This window comes from Oncorhynchus kisutch, linkage group LG11 (genome assembly GCF_002021735.2).
Source record: "Oncorhynchus kisutch isolate 150728-3 linkage group LG11, Okis_V2, whole genome shotgun sequence".
Lineage (NCBI taxonomy): Eukaryota > Metazoa > Chordata > Actinopteri > Salmoniformes > Salmonidae > Oncorhynchus > Oncorhynchus kisutch.
The window spans coordinates 48,880,827-48,901,576 of NC_034184.2; the positions used below are offsets into that span (position 1 = coordinate 48,880,827).

Below are 20,750 nucleotides of genomic sequence, written 5' to 3' on the forward strand. Positions count from 1 at the left end.
CAATCCATCACTCAAATAACAGCCAACCCTTGTCACTATTGATATCCTATGGCGGGTCGTGATTTGTTGAAGTTAAATAACAAAGCAACTGACCCATTTTTGGAGCCTTACAAAACTTCCATCTGACATTCTAGAATTTAGATGACTGTTTTCAGCAAATTATCTTCTAACCAGTGCTATACGAATTATTCTCAGATTCAGTGTGCCCTTTGAGTAGTGTTAGTTTAAATAATTCATACACACCAAAGTCTGCCCCTGTTCTATTGATTGATTTCAATCACATTCCAAGATACTTGTTGGTCTTTTCAACTTGTTTAATGAAGGTGGGTAATGAGGCCAAGTGGGGCTAGTACCAAAACCAACAATACGAATCAAAGTGTTATACAGGATTAGGTCATTCATTATAGTGGTGAAAAACAACGGATTATGTTATGAAAAAAAAAAACATTACACCTGGAACATCACTCACAATAGTCTGACTCTTGTCTTTATCATTCATCAAGCTTATAATCTAGATTTTACATGCTGCCAGCGATAACAGATCTTAATCAATGACTTCATCTGTTAATTAGCACAATATCTGGTTAATCATGCTGAACATTAAACACTGAATCTAATAGCTAGTTACGGTGGCCTTAAGGTAACAAGCCATCTGGACCCTGAAGACAAATAGAACCAATATCGAATGGCACACAAGGTCAACTCTTTGGCAATTTCTCACATTGACAATGCTGGAAAGGTTACATTTCTTATCAGTTTTAGTAGAGCTCCTAGCACCTTAGAGTGTGTTATTTCCACATTTCAGAAATCAGGCCCAGTTACATTTCAACCTGCCCTAAGTGTTCACAGATCTGAAAGAAGAGTGATGTCTCCTGGGTGGCGCTTTAGCCATATTGTTGACACCTATCTAGTCCCTTCAGATAGGCCTAGTGAACGCAACACCATAGGGTAGGCATAGAGGTTAGAGGTTGAAATGGAATAATCACTTTGCACTGATTCATTTTAAGACAAGTCTTTTGTTTTGCCAAAGTGACCTGAGTTATATCTTGTTGCAGAGATATGAAGACAGCTGACAAAAAGCACAAGTTCTTACAGAGTTTTCAGTTTCACTATTGTACAGTATAAGAACCATTAATTGAGGCTTCAGGGTAAACCTGGCCTACAGAAATTGCCTTTCTATCGCAGGTAAATGAGGTGGGAAATGGGCACCAGGACCTGAAGGTTCATAGGAAAGTCAGGCTTCGACCTTCTCAGAGTACAATCTTTGTAACGTAATTTTATTCACCATGGAAAGCACAAACTCTAACTGACTATTCAGTCAAAGAATCATAGTTCTGTTTCAGATGTTATGGAATACATGTGCATGTGTTTATATAAACCGACACATTATTAGTCCTAATTAACAGAATGAAGATTCGCTTCGGGTTCTAATCACCTGCAGAAAGAGCCATTTCAGGCGAGCACAGAAAACTGCACCCTATTTATTTATTTATTTTTTTACCTTTATTTAACCAGGCAAGTCAGTTAAGAACAAATTCTTATTTTCAATGACGGCCTAGGAACAGTGGGTTAACTGCCTGTTCAGCGGCAGAACGACAGATTTGTACCTTGTCAGCTCGGGGGTTTGAACTTGCAACCTTCCGGTTACTAGTCCAACGCTCTAACCACTAGGCTACCCTGTTTTATAAAACAGGAGTACTGTATTTTTCCTTGAACTGTGGCTTTGAACTGTTTAATTTAATGTTTAATTTTATATGTACAAATGGTCTAGTGTGAAAAGATGATTTCCCAAATTATTCTCAGCATGATTTAAAAGTAGGGTACAGGGAAATTTGAGAACTACTTCAAGTTGAATCCAGAGGCGCAACTTTCACTGGGCACAGGGTGGGACATGACCCCCCACATTCTGAAATTGCATGTTCGTACCCCCCACTTTTATCATTGCACTGTGATACAAAACGTGGCTCCGGTGTGCTTTAGTACCATGCGGATGCCTCAGAGAGGTTGGGTAGGCTGTTTTCCAGTTTCAGCCATCTGGATTTAAGACCGAACAGGCACCGCAGAGCATGTGGACAGGTTGTGTGAAGGTAGAGCTTCTGCTGTCTGTTGCACTTTTTCTCAGAGTTGTAAAAACAAGCAGAGCAGAAACTGCCGACTCTAGTCGACTGATCTAGCAGGCAAGGTAAATGCTTTTTGACAGAAAAATATTTTTATTCCTAGAGCTAAGCTAATAGTGTAACTGACATGTTACATTAGGTAATGTTTCATCCCCTCTTGACTGAAGTGAATGAACTACTAGCAGCTAGTTATCTAGCTAGTAGCTACCACAGCCAGTTCAGCTCTAGCTAGCCTGTAGCTACAGTATCTGTCAGGTAGCAGTATCTAGCAGCTGTTGTATGTATGGAAATGTTTTGTAGCCTTTGTTTTGTCCCGTTTCAACAGAAGTACCATTACCTAGCAGAGATAGTGAGCCAACTAGTTAGCTAAAGTCAGCTCACTAACTTTAGCTATTATTTTTGCCTCAATCGCACTTGACCTGAATCAAATTATTAAATCAACTATTCTGAAGGTTTTTCAGTGCAATATCAGTTTTTACTAGTCAGTATAGCAATGTTACGTTATTGATCTGTCAGATTCCCTACTTTCACACGGATACAGTATAAACAGCTCTACAGGCTTTATGGTCATGGTGCACAGTCAGTACACAACACTATGCTCATCGTATCTTAGCAGGATCAGATGGAGACAGGTGTCTCTGCAGGGTCAGACAGCCAGGGAAGACCAATCTACAGACCTCAGGACAATTTTAAAGTATATTATAATATAGTATATTATAACACTCTGTGAATTGAGTTAATGGGTAAGCTACAGTCTGGGATCTGGGAATAATGGTAATTTCACTTGTTTAAACATTGATTCTATTCATGGATAATGTATAACTGTACACCAATGTAATTATTTGTCATGCCTCATCTGAGAAGGATCAGATGGTGCAAAACAATATTGATTATTGAATTATCATTGATCTAGTTCAGTCTTATCAATCACTTAAACATATTTAATAATGATCTTTTACCTAGCTTGATGAATGGACATTTCTGCTTTATGTTGTTCTAAATAAAGATGACTAGAAAGGCCATGGGTCATATTAGATTGTGTAGAAATTCAGGAAATGGGTCCTCTCAAAAATGGGAGGACCCCCCCCCCAAGTTATGTCCCCCCCACTTCTAAAACCAAAGTTGTGCCCCTGGATCTCACTACTACCCTATTTAAACTCACCAGTCCGTCAACATAGGGAATGTCCAGGCTACTGTTTTTAGTGTCAAGATCATGATCCTTTAAAAAGTAGATTTGCCTCAAAGATAGTGGAGGCCATCGTGTCAGACACGCACAAACAAGGTGTGTGCATGAACAAACAAAGCAACAAAATGTGCCTTTTGAAAAAAAAGCTAACTTTAGAAGAGAAATTGGATCAGCAAGAAAACAGAATGAGACTATTGAGAATATTGTCTTTACTAGAAGATGAGGAAAAATGGATCTTTCCATTTACGTAGTCAAACTGATAGAGTAACTTGAGGTGGGAATATCACCAGAGCATCTGGAATGACGCAATAGGATCGAACGCTAAATACCCACACAGAGTAATCTTCAAACAATGGAACAATCAGACCAAAGTCAACATTCTGAAGGCACAACCGGGAAAGGGGATGAGAATCCAAGGCTAGACCATTGGATTAGTCCAGGATCTGTCTGCAAAGCTGAGAAAGAAACGTAAGGATTACCTGCCAATCACAGTCACTGGAGGAAAATGAGATCAAATCTCAATTCTGCCTTCCAGCAGTGCTGTGGGTATGGAAGGGAACGCAAAATATGGATTTCACAAGCGCTGATGAAGCCTTTATCAAGCTGCAAAAAACCTTTCCAGTTGATGGCCCCAATGAACTGTTCTCTATAGAAGTAGCCGATGCCAACAGGCTACATAGACACTGATAAGACAATTAATGTACAGTACCCACGGAAAGTATTCAGACCCCTTGACTTTTTACACATTTTGTTAGGTTACAGCTTTATTCTAAAATGTATTAAATTGTATTTTTCCTTCATCAATCTACACACAATACCCCATAATGAGTGGCCTCCATCTAGCCACTCTACCATAAAGGCCTGATTGGTGGAGTGCTGCAGAGATGTTTTGTCTTTCTGTAAGGTTCTCCCATCTCTACAGAAGAACTCTTGAGCTCTGTCAGAGTGACCATCGGGTTCTTGGTCACCTCCCTGACCAAGGCTCTTCTCCCCCGATTGCTCAGTTTGGCGGGCGGCCAGCTCTAGGAAGAGTCTTAGTGGTTCCAAACTTCTTCCATTTACGAATGGTGGAGGCCACTGTGTTCTTGGGGACCTTCAATGCTGCAGACATTTTTTGGTACCCTTTCCCAGATCTGTGCCTCGATACAATCCTGTCTCGGGGCTCTACAGACAATTCCTTTGACCTCACGGCTTGGTTTTTGCTCTGACATGCACTGTCAACTGTGGGACCTTTATATAGACAGGTGTGTGCATTTCCAAGTCATGTCCAATCAATTTACCACAGGTGGACTCCAATCAAGTTGTAGAAACATCTCAAGGATGATCAATGGTAACAGGATGCACTTGAGCTCAATTTCGATTCTCATAGCGAAGGTTCTGAATACTTATGTAAATAAAGTATATTTATTTTTAATACATTTGCTAAAATTTCTAAAAAACAGTTTTTGCTTTGTCATTATGATGTATTGTGTGCTAGCAATTGAGACAGGGATTGGGTGTGTGCCATTCGAATGCCTTTGAACAGGGTATAGGTTGTAGGTTGCAACATATTGTTAAATATGGTCATGGCAATAAATTGGAGCTGGAATTACCATGGCTGCTGGCACCAGACTTTCCCTCCAATGGATCCTCGTTAAAGGATTTACAGTGTACTCATTCCAATTACAGGGCCTCGAAAGAGTCCTGTATTGTTCTTTTTCGTCACTACCTTCCAGAGTCGGGAGTAGGTAATTTGCGCGCCTGCTGCCTTCCTTGGATGTGGTAACCATTTCTCAGGCTCCCTCTCCAGAATCAAACCCTGATTCCCCGGTACCCGTGGTCAACATGGTAGGCACAGAAAGTACCATTGAACGAGCGCACCCCTCATGGGTTTTGGGTCTGATAAATGCACACATCCCTGAAGGTTGGAAATGATTTGCTCTAGATATGCCACAGTTATCCAAGTAAAGTTGGACTGATCAAAGGAACCATAACTGATTTAATGAGACATTCACAGTTTCACTGTACTGGGCAGTGTGTACTTAGACTTGCATTGCTTAATCTTTGAAACAAGCATATGCTACTGGCAGGATCAACCAGGTATCCCCCCGCAACGTAGAGGTTGTCCCTGGGCGCGCTGGGCAGAGAATGGCTGGGGGGAAGTGTCCTACCCCGTGGGGGGAGGAGGCCCCGGTGCAATCCAGTTGGAGGCCCTGAACTGCCCGTGGCCTGAGCCACGGGAGACAAGGCGCGCTCGAGAGGTCTTTGTCTAGCTGGAGGGTTTAGTAGGAACCGAGCCAACGACATGTTTTGAGAAACACTCATGTCTCTGGCACAGGTGTGTAGAGGGGAGTGGCACACCCATTCAGTAATACCTGCAGCGGTTCCTACTAAACCCTCCAGCTAGATAAGACCTCTCAAGCGGGGTACCGGAACACCAACGTAGGGCCACTGGGACAGACGGGTCAACTGGGTCTTGCTTGGACGGGGCTCGGCTGGACTGTATCGGAGAAACTGGGTGAACCGTCTCCAAAAGGGGTTCCACCAATAGAAGCGAATCCACATGGGGCGGGAGGAACCGTCCGTCTGAACACCGACCAAAGGCCAATCGACAGGGGCCCTCCCAGGTTTATAACCAACCCAGAACACTATAACAATATGGAATAAAATAAAATATATTCTACAAGAACCAATATTACTCTCTAAAAACACACCCCGATGGAACATTTCTTGGATAGCTTAAACTAAAGGCATAGAAACCATAAATGTATATATTTCCTATTACCATGACAAAATTCAAATGCAATTTTGGACTGACAAATGTAGACATTTTAAAACACATGCAAGTTAAAAGTTTTACATTACAACATTTTGATCTGGAATCTTTTGGACATCAGAGCAATGTTGCGAATTTTCTAATTTGAGTCAGAATGCCTATCCAAAGACAGTGAATATCCCTTTTGAGCATGGTGAAGTGATTAATTACACTGGATGGTGTATCAATACACCCAGTCACTGCAAAGATACAGGCGTCCTTCCTAACTCAGTTGCCAGAGAAGAAGAACATTTCTCAGGGATTTCAACATGAGGAAAATGGTGACTTTAAACTCAAACTTTTTTAATGGCTGTGATAGGAGAAAACTGAGGATGAATCACCAACATTATAGTTACTCTACAATACTAACCTAATTGTACAGACTAAATAAATAAATAAATATTCCAAAACATGCATCCTGTTTGCAACAAGGCAGGCACTAAAGTAATACTGCAAAAATATGTGGCAAAGCAATTCACTTTTTGGCTTTAATACAAAGTGTTAAGTTCAGGGCAAATACAATACAACACATTACTAACTACCACACTCCATATTTTCAAGCATAGTGCTGGCTGCATCATGTTATGGGTATGCTTGTAATCATTAAGGACTGGGGAGTTTTTCAGGATAACAAAGGAATGGAATGGAGCTAAGCACAGGCAAAATCCTAGATTAAAAACCTGGTTCAGTCTGCTTTTTGACACTAAGAGATGAATTCACCTTTCAGCAGGGCAAAAAACGAAAACACAAGACCAAATCTACACTGGAGTTGATTACCAAGAACACCATGAATGTTCCTGAGTTTCCGAGTTACAATTTTGACTTAAATCTACTAGGAAATCTATGGCAAGACCTGAAAATGGTTGTCTAGCAATGATCAACAACCAACTTGACAGATAATTTAGAAAATAATAATGGGCAAATGTTGCACAATCCAAGTGTCACGTCTGGAGGAAACCTGGCCACCATCCCTACAGTGAAGCGTGGTGGGGGCAGCATCATGCTGTGGGGATATTTTTCAGGGACTGGGAGACTAGTCAGGATCGAGGGAAAGATGAACAGAGCAAAGTACAGAGAGGTCCTTGATGAAAACCTGCTCCAGAGAGCTTAGGACCTCAGACTGGGGTGTAGGTACACCTTCCAACAGGACAACGACCCTAAGCACACAGTCAAGACAATGCAGGAGTGGCTTTGGGACAAGTCTCATATCCCCATCCAGCTTGACAGGATCTGCAGAGTAATGGGAGAATCTCCCCAAATACAGGTGTGCCAAGTTTGAAGCGTCATACCCAAGAAGACTCGAGGCTGAAATCGATGCCAAAGGTGCTTCAACAAAGTACTGAGTAAAGGATCTTAATATTTATGTAAGTTTTTCATTTTGTATACATTTTCAAGAATTTCTAAATACCTGTTTTTGCTTTGTCATTATGCTGTATTGTGTGTAGATTGATGAGGGGAAAAATGATTTAATCCATTTTAGAATAAGGCTGTAGTGTCACAAAATGTGGACAAAGTCAAGGGGTCCGAAACTTTCTAATGCACTGTACATAGCTAGCTAAAAGCTAGGATAGGTTAAAGATACTACTAGGAGCTATCGACCGCCACCTAATCATTAACGTCACAATAAACGGGAGGCAACGGTCATATAATATAATTGGCTTAATAACTTCTTAAGGATCGGGGTCCTCATCAGCTAGATGTCACCACATGCTTTTAAGCCAGTAGCAGACAAAAACATACAAATCTAAACAGCTAACGTTACCCTTAACCTCAAGACGCATTCATACACCGACTCTTTTGGGGGCTTGTTCCCGCATGATATCAGGTACACTCCCCTTATCCCATGCTCTACCATTTGATGGTGAACTGTTCTTTAACCAACCCCAAAAAGAGTTGTAATGTCACGAACAGACGTGCTAACAAATAACTTTCTACAGCATCCATAGGCAGTATGTGAGCAGGGCGTCCAACTGCTCCGGTGTCATCTGAATGTTGGATTGAAGGATTCAGGCGATGGCAAACTTCATCCAAATTGCTGAACACTGAAGGGTCAACCTCTGTGTCAGTAGTTGCAGCTAACTGGAACAAATTGTCAGCCAGAGACTCCACACGAAAAAATAAATAATCAGATTCAGCACTAGCATTTTCAGCAAGGTTAGCCAACACTCTCAAATATCTGGCTATCTCTTGCATGTGTGTAGCCATATTGCGTAGTGTCTGTGTCATAGCAACCAGGCATGTGAAGTCGAACTTCGTGCTCTGATACCGATCAACCAATGGGGGTAAGGTCACAGTGACATAGCTTGATTGACAGCCTCGTCATTTGCATAGGGATGAAGAAAAACATAAATAAATAGATCAATTAATAAAGAAAAGTTGACAGAAATAAATAAATAAGCAAATAAATAAATACAGGAATAAATGGTGCAAAAGTACTCATTTATATCAAATTGTGTTTATGTATTGATTGATTTCCATGTACATTGATTTATTTTTACATTTATATGCATGTATATTTATAGATTTATTTATGTATTCATTTATTTTTGATTTTGGCTGTCTTGGTCCTCCATAGAATGGTGACAATAATGTTTGGAAGCCACTGACCTGTACCCGGTTTCCAAAAAAACAGATTAAGGCTAAGTTCATCTTTAGAACCTTTGTAGGAGCATTGTTAAATCTCTGAGCTGTTTCCCAAAACCATCGTTATTAACGTTGCACTTGAAAACGCTCGTAATCTAAAGGCTTGTTCACATTACCCATAAGCACTCCATTACACTGCGGTGATGGAATCGCAACGCCCGCTTGCGGTTGAAGGCTCCATTGCGAGATGGACACCACATACTTTTACATTTTCCAAACTTTGTGTCATTATAAGAAATCCTGCTACGACCTCTTACAAGCCATCAAACAGGCAAAGCGTCAATACAGGACTAAGATTGAATCCTACTATGCCGGCTCTGATGCTTGTCGGATGTGGCGTGGCTTGCGAACTATCACGGATTACAAAGGGAGACCCAGTCGCGAGTTGCCCTGTGATGCAAGCCTTCAGACGAGCTAAATGCCTTATATGCTCGCTTCGAGGCAAGCAACACTGAACCATGCATGAGACCACCAGCTGTTCACGATGACTGTGTGATCATGCTCTCCATAGGCGATATGAGTAAGACCTTTAAACAGGTTAACATTCACAGACGGATTACCAGAACGAGTACAGAGCATGTGCTGACCAGCTGGCATTTTAAGTCCACCCAGAGTCTGTAGAAGAACAAACCACTGAAGATGAAAATATTTGATTATCGGTTATGGCTTCATGGAATAGCTAGCAACTTGTAAAAAATTACGCATTCCTATAAGTGGGTATTATTTTAATATTTATGTTATATCATACACATTGGCTGTTAACAATTGTTGGAAAAATTACTTTTGGCATGCACAAAGTAGATGTCCTAACCGACTAGCCAAAACTATAGTTTACTAACAAGAAATTTGTGGAGTGGTTAAAGAACCAATTTTTAATGACTCCAACCTAAGCGTATGTTAACTTCTGATTTCAACTGTATATTTATTTATTTATGTTTTCATTTATTTTTTATTTTGGCCATAATGGTCCTCCATACCATTCAACATCATCTTCACTAGATGGTTACTTAAAAACAATGACATATTCTATTGACAAATTTGGATTCAATTACTTTTTATTATTACAATTCAATACACATTTACAAAAATACATCCTTTTATAAAATGTAATAATAATATGGTAACCAAGACAAGTTCATTTCCAAATATAATATAGAAATATAGATTTTTTGGATTGTTTCTTCCACTTACCTGGCAGGCTTGAAAATGTTATTAAGGAGGGAAATAAACAAATGAATTCCAGATCTTTACTATTCACTTGAAGGTCATTTTTTTAGTTCAACAAAACTTTATAAAATAATTTTTACAACATAACAGAAACGTCCCTCAAACAAATACTGGTATGTACTCAGTATGCATAACCTTATAGAGTCACTAGAATGCATCTGTATGGCGTTCTGTGTATTAGTACTGTGTAAGCTGCCTATATAGAATTTTTATTTCATATATTTTTATTTAATCTTTAACTAGGCAAGGTTGAAGGACCTTCATTTAACTGAACAGTCCTTTACCATCATTCTAGCTTGAGCGACCAATGTGTCTGGGCCAATAAAACATTTAAAACATGAACACAAACCATGAGCTCCATCCCTTTGACATCCTTGTGCGCATTGTTTGGATAGAGGGAGGTATAGGGATGTACAGTGCATTCGGAAAGTATTCAGACATTTTGACTTTTTCCACATTTTCTTAGTTTAAAACCCTATTCTAAAATTACATTTCCCCCCCCTCATTAATCTACACACAATACTCCATAATGACAAAGACAAAACAGGTTTTTAGACATTTCTGCAAAAAAACAACTGAAATATGACATTTGCATACCTATTCAGACCCTGAACTCAGTACTTTTTTGAAGGTCCTTTGGCAGCAATTACAGCCTCTAGTCTTCTTGGGTAAGACGCTACAAGCTTGGCACACCTGTATTTTGGGAGTTTCTCCCAGTCTTCTCTGCAGATCCTCTCATGCTCCTTCAGGTTTGATGGGGAACGTCACTGCACAGCAATTTTTAGGTCTCTCCAGAGATGTTCGATCGGGTTCAAGTCGGGGCTCTGGCTGGGCCACTCAAGAACATTCAGAGACTTGTCCCGAAGCCACTCCTGCGTTGTCTTGGCTGTGTGCTTACGGTCGTTGTCCTGTTGGAAGGTGAACCTTTGCCCCAGTCTGAGGTCCTGAGCGTTCTGGAGCAGGTTTGCAGTTTGCTCCGTTCATCTTTCCCTCGTCCTGACTAGTTCCTCAGTCCCTGCCGCATACCCACAGCATGATGCTGCACCCAACATGCTTCACCGTAGGGATGGTGCCAGGTTTCCTCCAGACATGACGCTTGGCATTCAGGCCAAAGTGTTCAATCTGGGTTTCATCAGACCAGTTAATCTTGTTTCTCATGGTCTGAGAGTCCTTTAGGCGCATTTTGGCAAACTCCAAGCGGGCTGTCATGTGTACTAATGAAGATGACCCAGGACTCTATTACAACAAGCATGATCAGTGCCACAAAAACAAAACAAATTCCCCTCTCTCTCCCTCCAGTTGTTTGGAGGGAGAGAGAGGGGAATTGAGAAGCGGTGATGCTGTTTTGTAGAGGATATGGTAGATGTGAAGGATATTGTGGTGGTGTGTCTGCTGCTACCAGAGGACTTGACTGGTGCTGCCAACAGCAGATAATGTGCCTCTTCAACACCTCATCATGTTCAACTATCGTTCTCTCAGTGTTAAAGCCTGAGGGATATAAAGGACCAACAGACGGAAAGACACCTCAACTCGCCTTTTTACTTCCCTTTTTTGTCCTTTTAAATTCAGTCCATCCTGTTTAGCCTGGCTTATTCCCCCTCTGACTTCTGCAGCTATCTGCAGGCACAGCTCTCCACAGACATACTGGGGTAGACCTTGAGCACCAGATTACCCCTTTCATCCTGGTAGAGAACCCCCAGGAGGCTCATCTTCTCTGGGACACAGCAGGGCTCTGGGACCCCTGGAACTATCCCAACCGCACAGACTATACTCTGGATGGTAGCATGGTTAGAGGGATGCAGTACCTAGTAGAGAGAGGGAAGGGTGGGTGGAGTAGAGAAAGAAGGAGAGAGAGAGGTTACAGCATTTACTGGCAATGCCGATAATAATTCAAATGGAAAAATTACATTAAGGTTACTCTGTATTTTAAAAAACGAAAAGTGGTCTTGATAAAAGCCGTCTATGATTTAGAAGCACAATGGTTCATTCATTTAATAAAGTGCAAGTTGGAAAACATGATACAGTCGTACAATTAAGTACATTTAAGTGTGTCTGCAATGGCCAGTAATGCTGCTGAATTATACTATTTCCTAAGTGTTGTAGACATAACATCAGACTATGAGCAATGGAGCAGTTCTAAGTTGGAAACCATAAAAACATTCTCGGCTGTTGTGCTCACCTTAAAATAAGTGTGACGTTATTCCTCTCTGTCCTATTGTAGCTTTGTTCTGCTCTCTAACATTGACCATGTTTATTACGACTGCTTTAGTTCAGAGGAAGACCAGATTTGAACGAGTTTCAGATTTGACACAGGTTCGTCACAGTCTTTATCTTGGGAGCAGGGATTTCACTGGTGCCAGCGCAGTAGTAGCAATCGAAGGCTTTGGGCACCAGGACCCACTCACTCCAGCCAATGTCTGCAAAGTCTACCTTGAGTGTCCTCCTACAGCAGCTCCTAACCTGGGGCTTCAAGCCCTACTGTTTACTTTTTGTCTCATCCAAGGTCGGCTCATCAAAACTCAGCATTGAAGACTTACCTCCTCCTTCATTCCCTATATCACTCTTTCCATCCCTCCTTCCCTCACTGTTGTCTTGCGACCTACTACCTCCAACGCTGCTCTTTCTTGTGGTCTTCTCATCCAAGCTCAGGACTGGCGATTGACCCCCTCCATCCCTCTCTCCATCTTTCACTTCTTCCCCCTTCCTCCTCCAAGCGTGGGCTTGATGGATTTCAGGGCATGGTAGGCAGTTTCAAACGAGTCCTCTTTCATGGATCCGCTAGGCCTGTACTCCACTTCTGGCAGTTCGTTGTTCTGGAGTATGGGAGGGATGGTACCTCCCTTCTCACATGATCCTTTGACCCCAATTTAGCGTGAAGAAGAGAACGGTGAGGAGACTCTTTCTCCGCCTCAGGATCATACCTCTGTAAAGTCTGTGCCAAACTATTGGGCTCATCTAGCTCCTGGTCGTCAGCATACACCAACAAATAAGGTAGGCTGGCCCCAGACAGTATGTCCTCTGGTTTTCTGTGGTACTGCAGCCCAAAGTCCACCTCCACCGACACAAAATGGCTTCCCTTTCCCTGGCCTCCTTTATCACTGTGGTTACATCTTTAATCTGCCACGACCCTCTCTGGTGGGGGTGAAAGGTCACACTGCCTAGCAACAACCCATGAGACCCTGGATTGACCTCTGACCCAGAGGGGTCAGAGCGAAGGAGAAGGTGGATGGAGGAAGCAGGCGTAGAGATCAACACACCAGGGTTTTGTAGTGTTTGCAGAACCAGGCGGTCGGCCGCGATCGCCGGTCGAACAGGAAGTGGAACGTGGCAGAGAGGATGATCTCCAAGTCCTGGAGAGATGTCAGGTTCAGATGGTACAACGTCCTCTGGTCAGATGAGTCTACAGGGGGAGAAATCAGTTACTTCCGAGAGTGTGTTTCACAGTGACCCAGGCCTAAATCCAGAAAGAGTAGTCAGAGGCACAGTGATTCCCTATAGTGGGAAGAAACCTTGAGTGGAACCATACACTGGAAAGGGAACCCATCATTCTCTGGCTTTTATAGGAGAGTATTGAAGAGGGGAAGTCAGGAGGGAGATGATTTGGATTGACTAAAGAGATATACATATTTTTGTTGTTAAAACTCCCTTAACATCTCTCCTTAGAGTACATGGTTTCTGCAGGAAAAAACACAACATGTAGAATGATATGCTATCTTAGAACAGAATTTTGAGTCAATGTCGGGTTGTTTTGTCCTATAAAAAAATAAATGAAGCGCAACTGTGCGCTAAGGCTTCATAATCCAGCCCAGGATACAGTCGCCTCGAGGGAAATAGAGCGGCCTTGATTTGGCACATTATTGGTGTCCCGTCTCCTAGTTACCTCATAGATTTCATAGCCGGCAGCACCGGCGCTTGACTTAGGGCGAATCCTACACACATTCTTTGCGCTTCTGCGGCAGCAGGGCTATACACTACAGTTGACACCACACAGACAGATCTGCCCCTGAGTGCTGTCCTAAAAAGCACTCATTGGCAGATGGTTCCAAAACAAGCCTACCTATTTGGGCAGCCTTGTCTCAAAGACTAGCCTTTTAATATTACATGTAAATCCGGGCATTCAAATTAGTATGATATGTTAAGTATGGTTATATAAGACAGATGGTTGCTCAAGGCAAAGGTTGCAAGTTCGAATCTCATCACTGACAACTTTAACATTTTAGCAACTTTCAACTACTTACTACTTTTTAGATGCTTTGCAACTACTGAGCATGTTAACTACTGAGCACGTTAGCTAACCTTTCTCCTAACCCTCCTAACTCCTAAACTTAACCCTAACATTAACATTAACCCCTAACTCCTAGCCTAACTAACGTTAGCAAGTTAGCTAACATTAGTCACCTAGCTAGAATTCGCAACATATCATACGTTTTGCAAATTCGTAACATATAATACCAATTGTAATTGGTAATGTATAATATGAAATGGGTGATGGACATTCACAAATGAATACATATGATATTAGGGGGTAACTAGCCCCCTGGGGTAACTGGCCCCACCCTGTACTTCAGATTAAGACCACAAGATGTCACCTAATTATTTTCCCAACTCACTTTGGCTGCCACTGCTCAACAAAAAATGTCCTCTGTGTAATCACAACTTTTGGAGATATTTCAACAAAACAATTTTGCGGTAAGTTAATAAAAAATGTTTTTATTTTGAAATAGTTGTAAATATATTTCAATGAAGTTAGATCTATAATTGTTTTTTAAATATACAAGTAGGAAAGTGTGTTTCCTGTCATTTAAACAATGACAAACCCAGTTAGTGGTAGTTTATGCTAACTTTCTAGCTAGCAACTTCACTACCAGTTGTATTTTTTTAATTTTTTTTTATTTCACCTTTATTTAACCAGATAGGCCAGTTGAGAACAAGTTCTCATTTACAACTGCGACCTGGCCAAGATAAAGCAAAGCAGTGCGACACAAACAACAACACAGAGTTACACATGGAATAAACAAACGTACAGTCAATAACACAATAGGAAAAGTCTATATACAGTGTGTGCAAATGGCGTGAGGAGGTAAGGCAATAAATAGGGCATAGTAGCAAAGTAATAAAAATGTAGCAAATTAATACTGGAGTGATAGATGTGTAGATGATGATGTGCAAGTAGAAATGCTGGTGTGCAAAAAAGTAAATGAAAAGAAAATATGGGGATGAGGTAGGTAGATTGGATGACTATTTACAGATGAGCTGTGTACAGCTGCAGCGATCAGTAAGCTGCTCAGATAGCTGATGCTTAAAGTTAGTGAGGGAGATATCAGTCTCCAGTAAATAATAGCCATCTAGCTAGTTAGCATAAGCTGCTAGGAGTGCTAGCTAGCAACTTTACTGCCAGATCGTCTGAGGTAAAATACATTAAAAAGATAACGTAACTTAATTGCAGTTGTAAATGTTTCCCCTAGTGACTGATAGCTTTGCAGTTAATGTTACTTCATAGCCTTTTAACTATTTTACACAGCATTTAATAATTATTGTCATTTTAAAGACTTCTGGGATTTAAAATATTGCATCATTCAAATAATATTTAGCGCAATTATAAATAATTGATTTTATGGAAAAGGAACAACAAAGAAAGAACAAAGAAAATTAATGTGGAGGTGAGTTAAAAAGAGGGACTTTACATCAAATTTTTCATAGTGCGGATATTAATGGTGACATGTGCAACATCAATTCCCCCCATATTTTATTAAAACAATTTAAATAAGACAACTAGACTTAGCTTGTAAGTATTACTTACTTAAGAAACCCTATGCCATAATCTTCTAACGGGGTAACTGGCACCCCATGGGGGAGGGGTCAGTTACCCGGGATAAAAAAAAAAAAAAAAAAGTAAGTTTATAGTTTATTCGCCTAAGCAAGGCCTTCATCCACATACAAATTTTTTCCCAAACGTTGCTTTTTTTTGTGTCAGCCATTAGACATTGTTCTTAGGGGGGGCTAGTTACCCATGAGTACCCTACCAAACTAAACATATCACACTAAATGAGTGTCTCGGATTTACATACAGAATATTACGGGAGGGAGTTGGGCGACAGTAGCCTACATTGATGTTATTGAAAAAAATAAAACATTGGGTTGTTAAACAATAACAACCATCACCATATCTCTGTAAACGAAGAATACACCACCAAGTTGCGTTTCTCTCAGTGCCAATCTCAACAGCACCGAGAAAAGTTTCTTACTCTGTCTGAGAACAGATATACAGTATGTCTCCAACACTCATATGTGCATCTCAATAATTGAGAAGCCACATCAACACTAATTTATCTAAATTTTTCTGTCCAGCATCTGAACAATTATGTTGGACGTGTGAATTTCCCTTTTCTCAATGTTCATCATAGACATCTATAGGCCTTCCACAACCACACTCACCTTGGCTGGCTCTGAAACTCCTGACAGTATTTCCCTCTACGAGTTGTTTCAGTTCTCTGTTGTATTTCTCATACAGCCTGTGCATATGCTGTGAGACCACGTCATGATCTGCGCTGTCCCGGTCAAACGAAGACTCTGTACCATCTCTGACCTGCCCCTGCACGATCCTTGGGTTTCGACTCGCGGTCCGACCCTCCAAAGCTCCAAGACAACTCCCCAGCAATAGAAAAAACTCAAACCAGACTGCTATTTCAGAACAAAACGCAAAATCCTAGATCCTAGGGAGAAAACATGCATCCAAGGAACGACTTAGTATATAAGTGACTGGAATCCAAGGGTATGTGCCGCTTTCACTGCTCTTTCTAGGTTGCACTGTCACTCATGCACGGCAGACCGTGTGGATGTTGGAAGCCTACTCTCCATAGAGTTCTGCCATTTTTACACTTGTTTCTCGTTTACAGCCAGATGTGATAGATAACACTGGGTATTGAAAGGCGCTGACATCTACATCTGCAGCCAACGAGATAACTCACTCACTACAGTTTGTAATGCCCCGTCTCTCTCTCTCTCTGGTCCATTTGAAAACAAACTATTAAAACTCACAAATTTAGCAATCCAAATACGTGCTTAGGGTCATGTATAAAAATGCTGGGCAGTCCCATCAGTGGCGGTGCATGGGCAAAATCACTGGGGAAGCCAAGCAAAACATTTTAAAAAAAATACATATTACAACCTGTGTTGTGATAATTGCGGTGTTTGCTCTAAAACCTGTTAGTTCAAATTCCTCGCGACCGTGATGAACAGGCTTAGGAAGACAAAGAGGCAGAATAAATTCTTTGTTTCATCACAAAACCAGAAAGCAACAAACAATTACTAAGTACTGTAGCAAAGAAAACAGGAGCTGCCTTCACTATTCCAGTACCATTTCAACATCATCAAATCACCTATGCTTAGTCTAATACAGTGCCAACTAAAGGATACCAAAAGCAATTTAGTCTAATCAATGTAAGCTAAATAGACTATATATACAAAAGCATGTGGACACCCGTTCAAATGAGTGGATTCGGCTCTTTCAGCCAGTGGATTCGGCTCTTTCAGCCACATCCGTTGCTGACTGGTGTATAAAATTGAGCACACAGCCATGCAATCTCCATAGACAAACATTGGAAGTAAAATGGCCTTACTGAAGAGCTCAGTGACTTTCAACATGGCACTGTAATTGGATGGCACCTTTCCAAAAAGTCAGTTCATCATATTTCTGCCCTGCTAGAGCTGCCCCGGTCAACTGTAAGTGCTGGTTTTATGAAGTGGAAACATCAAGGAGCAACAACGGCTCAGGAGCGAAGTGGTAGGCAACACAAGCTCACAGAATGGGACCGGAATGGGTTTCCATGGCCGAGCAGCCGAACATAAGCCTAATATCACCATGCGCAATGCCAAGCATCGGTCGTAGTGGTGTAAAACTCGTCGCCATTGGACTCTGGAGCAGTGGAAATGCGTTCTCTGGAATGATGAATCACACTTCATCATCTGGCAGTCCGTTGGACGAATCTGAGTTTGGCGGATGCCAGGAGAACGCTACCTGCTCCAATGCATGGTGCCAACTGTAAAGTTTGATGGAGGAGGAATAATGGTCTGGTTTGGGCTAGGCTCCTAAGGTTCCAGTGAAGGGAAATCTTAACACTACAGCATATAATTACTTTCTGTACTTCCAACTTTGTGGCAACAGTTTGGGGAAGGCCCTTTCCTGTTTCAGCATGACATTGCCCCCATTCACAAAGCGAGGTCCAGACAGAAATGATTAGTCGAGATCGGTGTGGAAGAACTTGACTGGCCTGCACAGAGCTCTGACCTCAACCCCATCGAATACCTTTGGGATGAATTGGAATGCGAGCCAGACCTAATCGCTCCAGAAGAGTGGAGGCTGTTATAGCACCAAAGGGGTAGCAACTCTAAATTAATGCCCATTATTTTGTAAGGGGATGTTCGACGAGCAGGTGTCCACATACTTTTTTTCGTGTTGTGTATGATGTGGCATTGTTCTGATATCTGTGTGTGTGTGTGTGTGTATGTGTGCGTAAACCAAGTGATTCGCTGGGATGTTGAAGCACTTGGTCCCCTTCTTGATTCTCCTCCAGTAGCTCTCCTTCTGTTTCTCCTGCACCTTGTTGATGTGCATATCTATTGGAGGGTCAGAAAACAAATTAACAGCAGACAGTTTTTACCTGGTCAAAAACCTCCACGTCCTTCTCATTCTGTGCCTAATGTGGTCCTAGAAGGCATTCTGATCTGGTTCGATAACTTCCACCACATCAGGTGGAGTTTCAGTGATCTGAAAGTGTTATTCAAAAATAACAGTAGACAAACAATAACACATGAAGTCAGTCACAAATTTGAATGACTGCACTGTATGCAACAATTGTATATACAATTGCATTGTTCACCTCAGTTAACAGCTGCGGCTCCCGTCCGTACAGCAGGCGATAGGGCAAGTACTTGGTGGAGGCCTGGACACTGCTGTTGTGTGCAAAGAGAATTACCTTCAGGTTATCCTCCCACCGTTCCTGGTCCCCTTCAAGAGACTTGCCCATGGCAGTCTTGAGGGTCTGATTGGTCCGGTCATCCAAACCTGGAGGAGTGGGTAGGTAAGGGATATCTATTGACTATGTAAGATATTGTGTCTGATTATGTACCATGGAAAAACAATTTTACAAAACGGTCTGTAGCTGATATGCTGCGGAGACCCGGTGCTTCAGCCCCTGTCCTCGAACTAGGCTTTGTTGGTCTAAGGAAAATCGCATATCAGTAAATAAACTTGGTTATATAGTTGGTGACAGAATATAGCCTATTTTATTACCTTGTGCCAGAGTTCACGACCTCGGTCACTCAAGATGACCTCAGGAGCACCGTGGGTGTTAAAGATGTCCATCATCGCCTTAGAGGTGGCCTCACCAGTCTTGTCCTTGATGGGTATCATACAACATGAAAATAGTTTTTTTGGTTCCAAGCACCCTTTTTATGGGTTACAGAAGGGAATTTAGAATTAAGCTAATTTTCTTCCTTTACTGACCTTAAAGGGTATAGCCTCCACCCACTTGGTGAAGTAATCGGTCACTGTCTGACACCAGCAGTTGCCATTCCTGGATTTTTTGAAGGGTCCGATGAGGTCCACCCCAACATTTAAAATGTTACATTATTCTTACCCGTATATGTCATACAGTACACAGTTTTCATATTTGTACGGATACTGACACAAACATTTGATCATATTGAAGTCTGCTGTGGTCAAATAAAGCAACCATTTTTTTTTAAGCGTGTCAATGCAAATTTGAAGTTGACACCGATCATGTGCCATGGTGAAACAACTCTGGCGCCACAGTCTTCACCCTCTCAAACTTCTGGCAGGCTAGTCAGGTACTGACCTACAAGCAAAAGTGTCCAATTGAAACACTGTGTGCTCTCTGATATGACATTCATCAAAATCATAATAATTTCAAATATAATAGCATGTGAAAACATAAGGTTAAGCTGTCCACATCCTTGACAATCCCAGGCCAGAAGAAGCGGAGGTTGATTTTGGCAATCATGCACTTCACCCCGAAATTTCCAGCATGCATCTCTGTCAGCACGGCCTCCTTCTCCTTAGTGAAAATACCCTCCTGTGTGGCTAGCCATCCTTCCTCCATAGGTACATGTGATTGCCTAACAAGTTGGAAGACAATAGTTGTCTAAGTAAATTTGCACTGATGTATTTATCTTTCTGTTTCTCTCGCTCTTCATCTCTCTCTGTCTTTCACTCTTCCCACCTCTTTTCCTCCCTGTCACTTTCTTCCTCTCTCTCTTTCTGTATGGGTCTCTTTCTAACGAAGACACCTAGTTAAGGGCAATTGGAGTTACCATAATTGTTTACACCTAACCATTTGATCGATCAGGGTTAACTTATAGCTAGATACCTTAATGTGACATACATATAACTACATGTATAGCTAGCAACATGTAGATGACGAACTAATGTTAGCTAGATGAAAATGTGTTGTTAAATGGTTGTACATAACTAGAAGGATTTATCGAACAGTAATATAAATGAACTGCTTAACGTTACCCATGAATTGTGAATTTCTCTGCCCCCCTACGAATCTTGTGCCTCTTGTCGAGATCAGTGGTGCCTCCAAAGTACTTCGCCTGGTTGTAATGATAAAAGAACATCTCCTCGAGGGATGCCATTAAAGTGCAAGCTACATACAAACAGAAAGCAGCTACAATAACAATAAGCTAGCTAACTTAGATAACGTTAGCTAAATAAAACTGCCTGGCAGAGGTAAATAAGTAGCTAGCAATGTCAATATTA

At 41.5% G+C, this 20,750-nt stretch overlaps 1 pseudogene; it reads right to left on the bottom strand.

The window, feature by feature from the left end:
• Positions 1–11,134: 11,134 nt before the first annotated feature.
• LOC109898822 (growth/differentiation factor 10-like) lies at positions 11,135–19,379 on the bottom strand (annotated as a pseudogene).
• Positions 19,380–20,750: the final 1,371 nt, after the last annotated feature.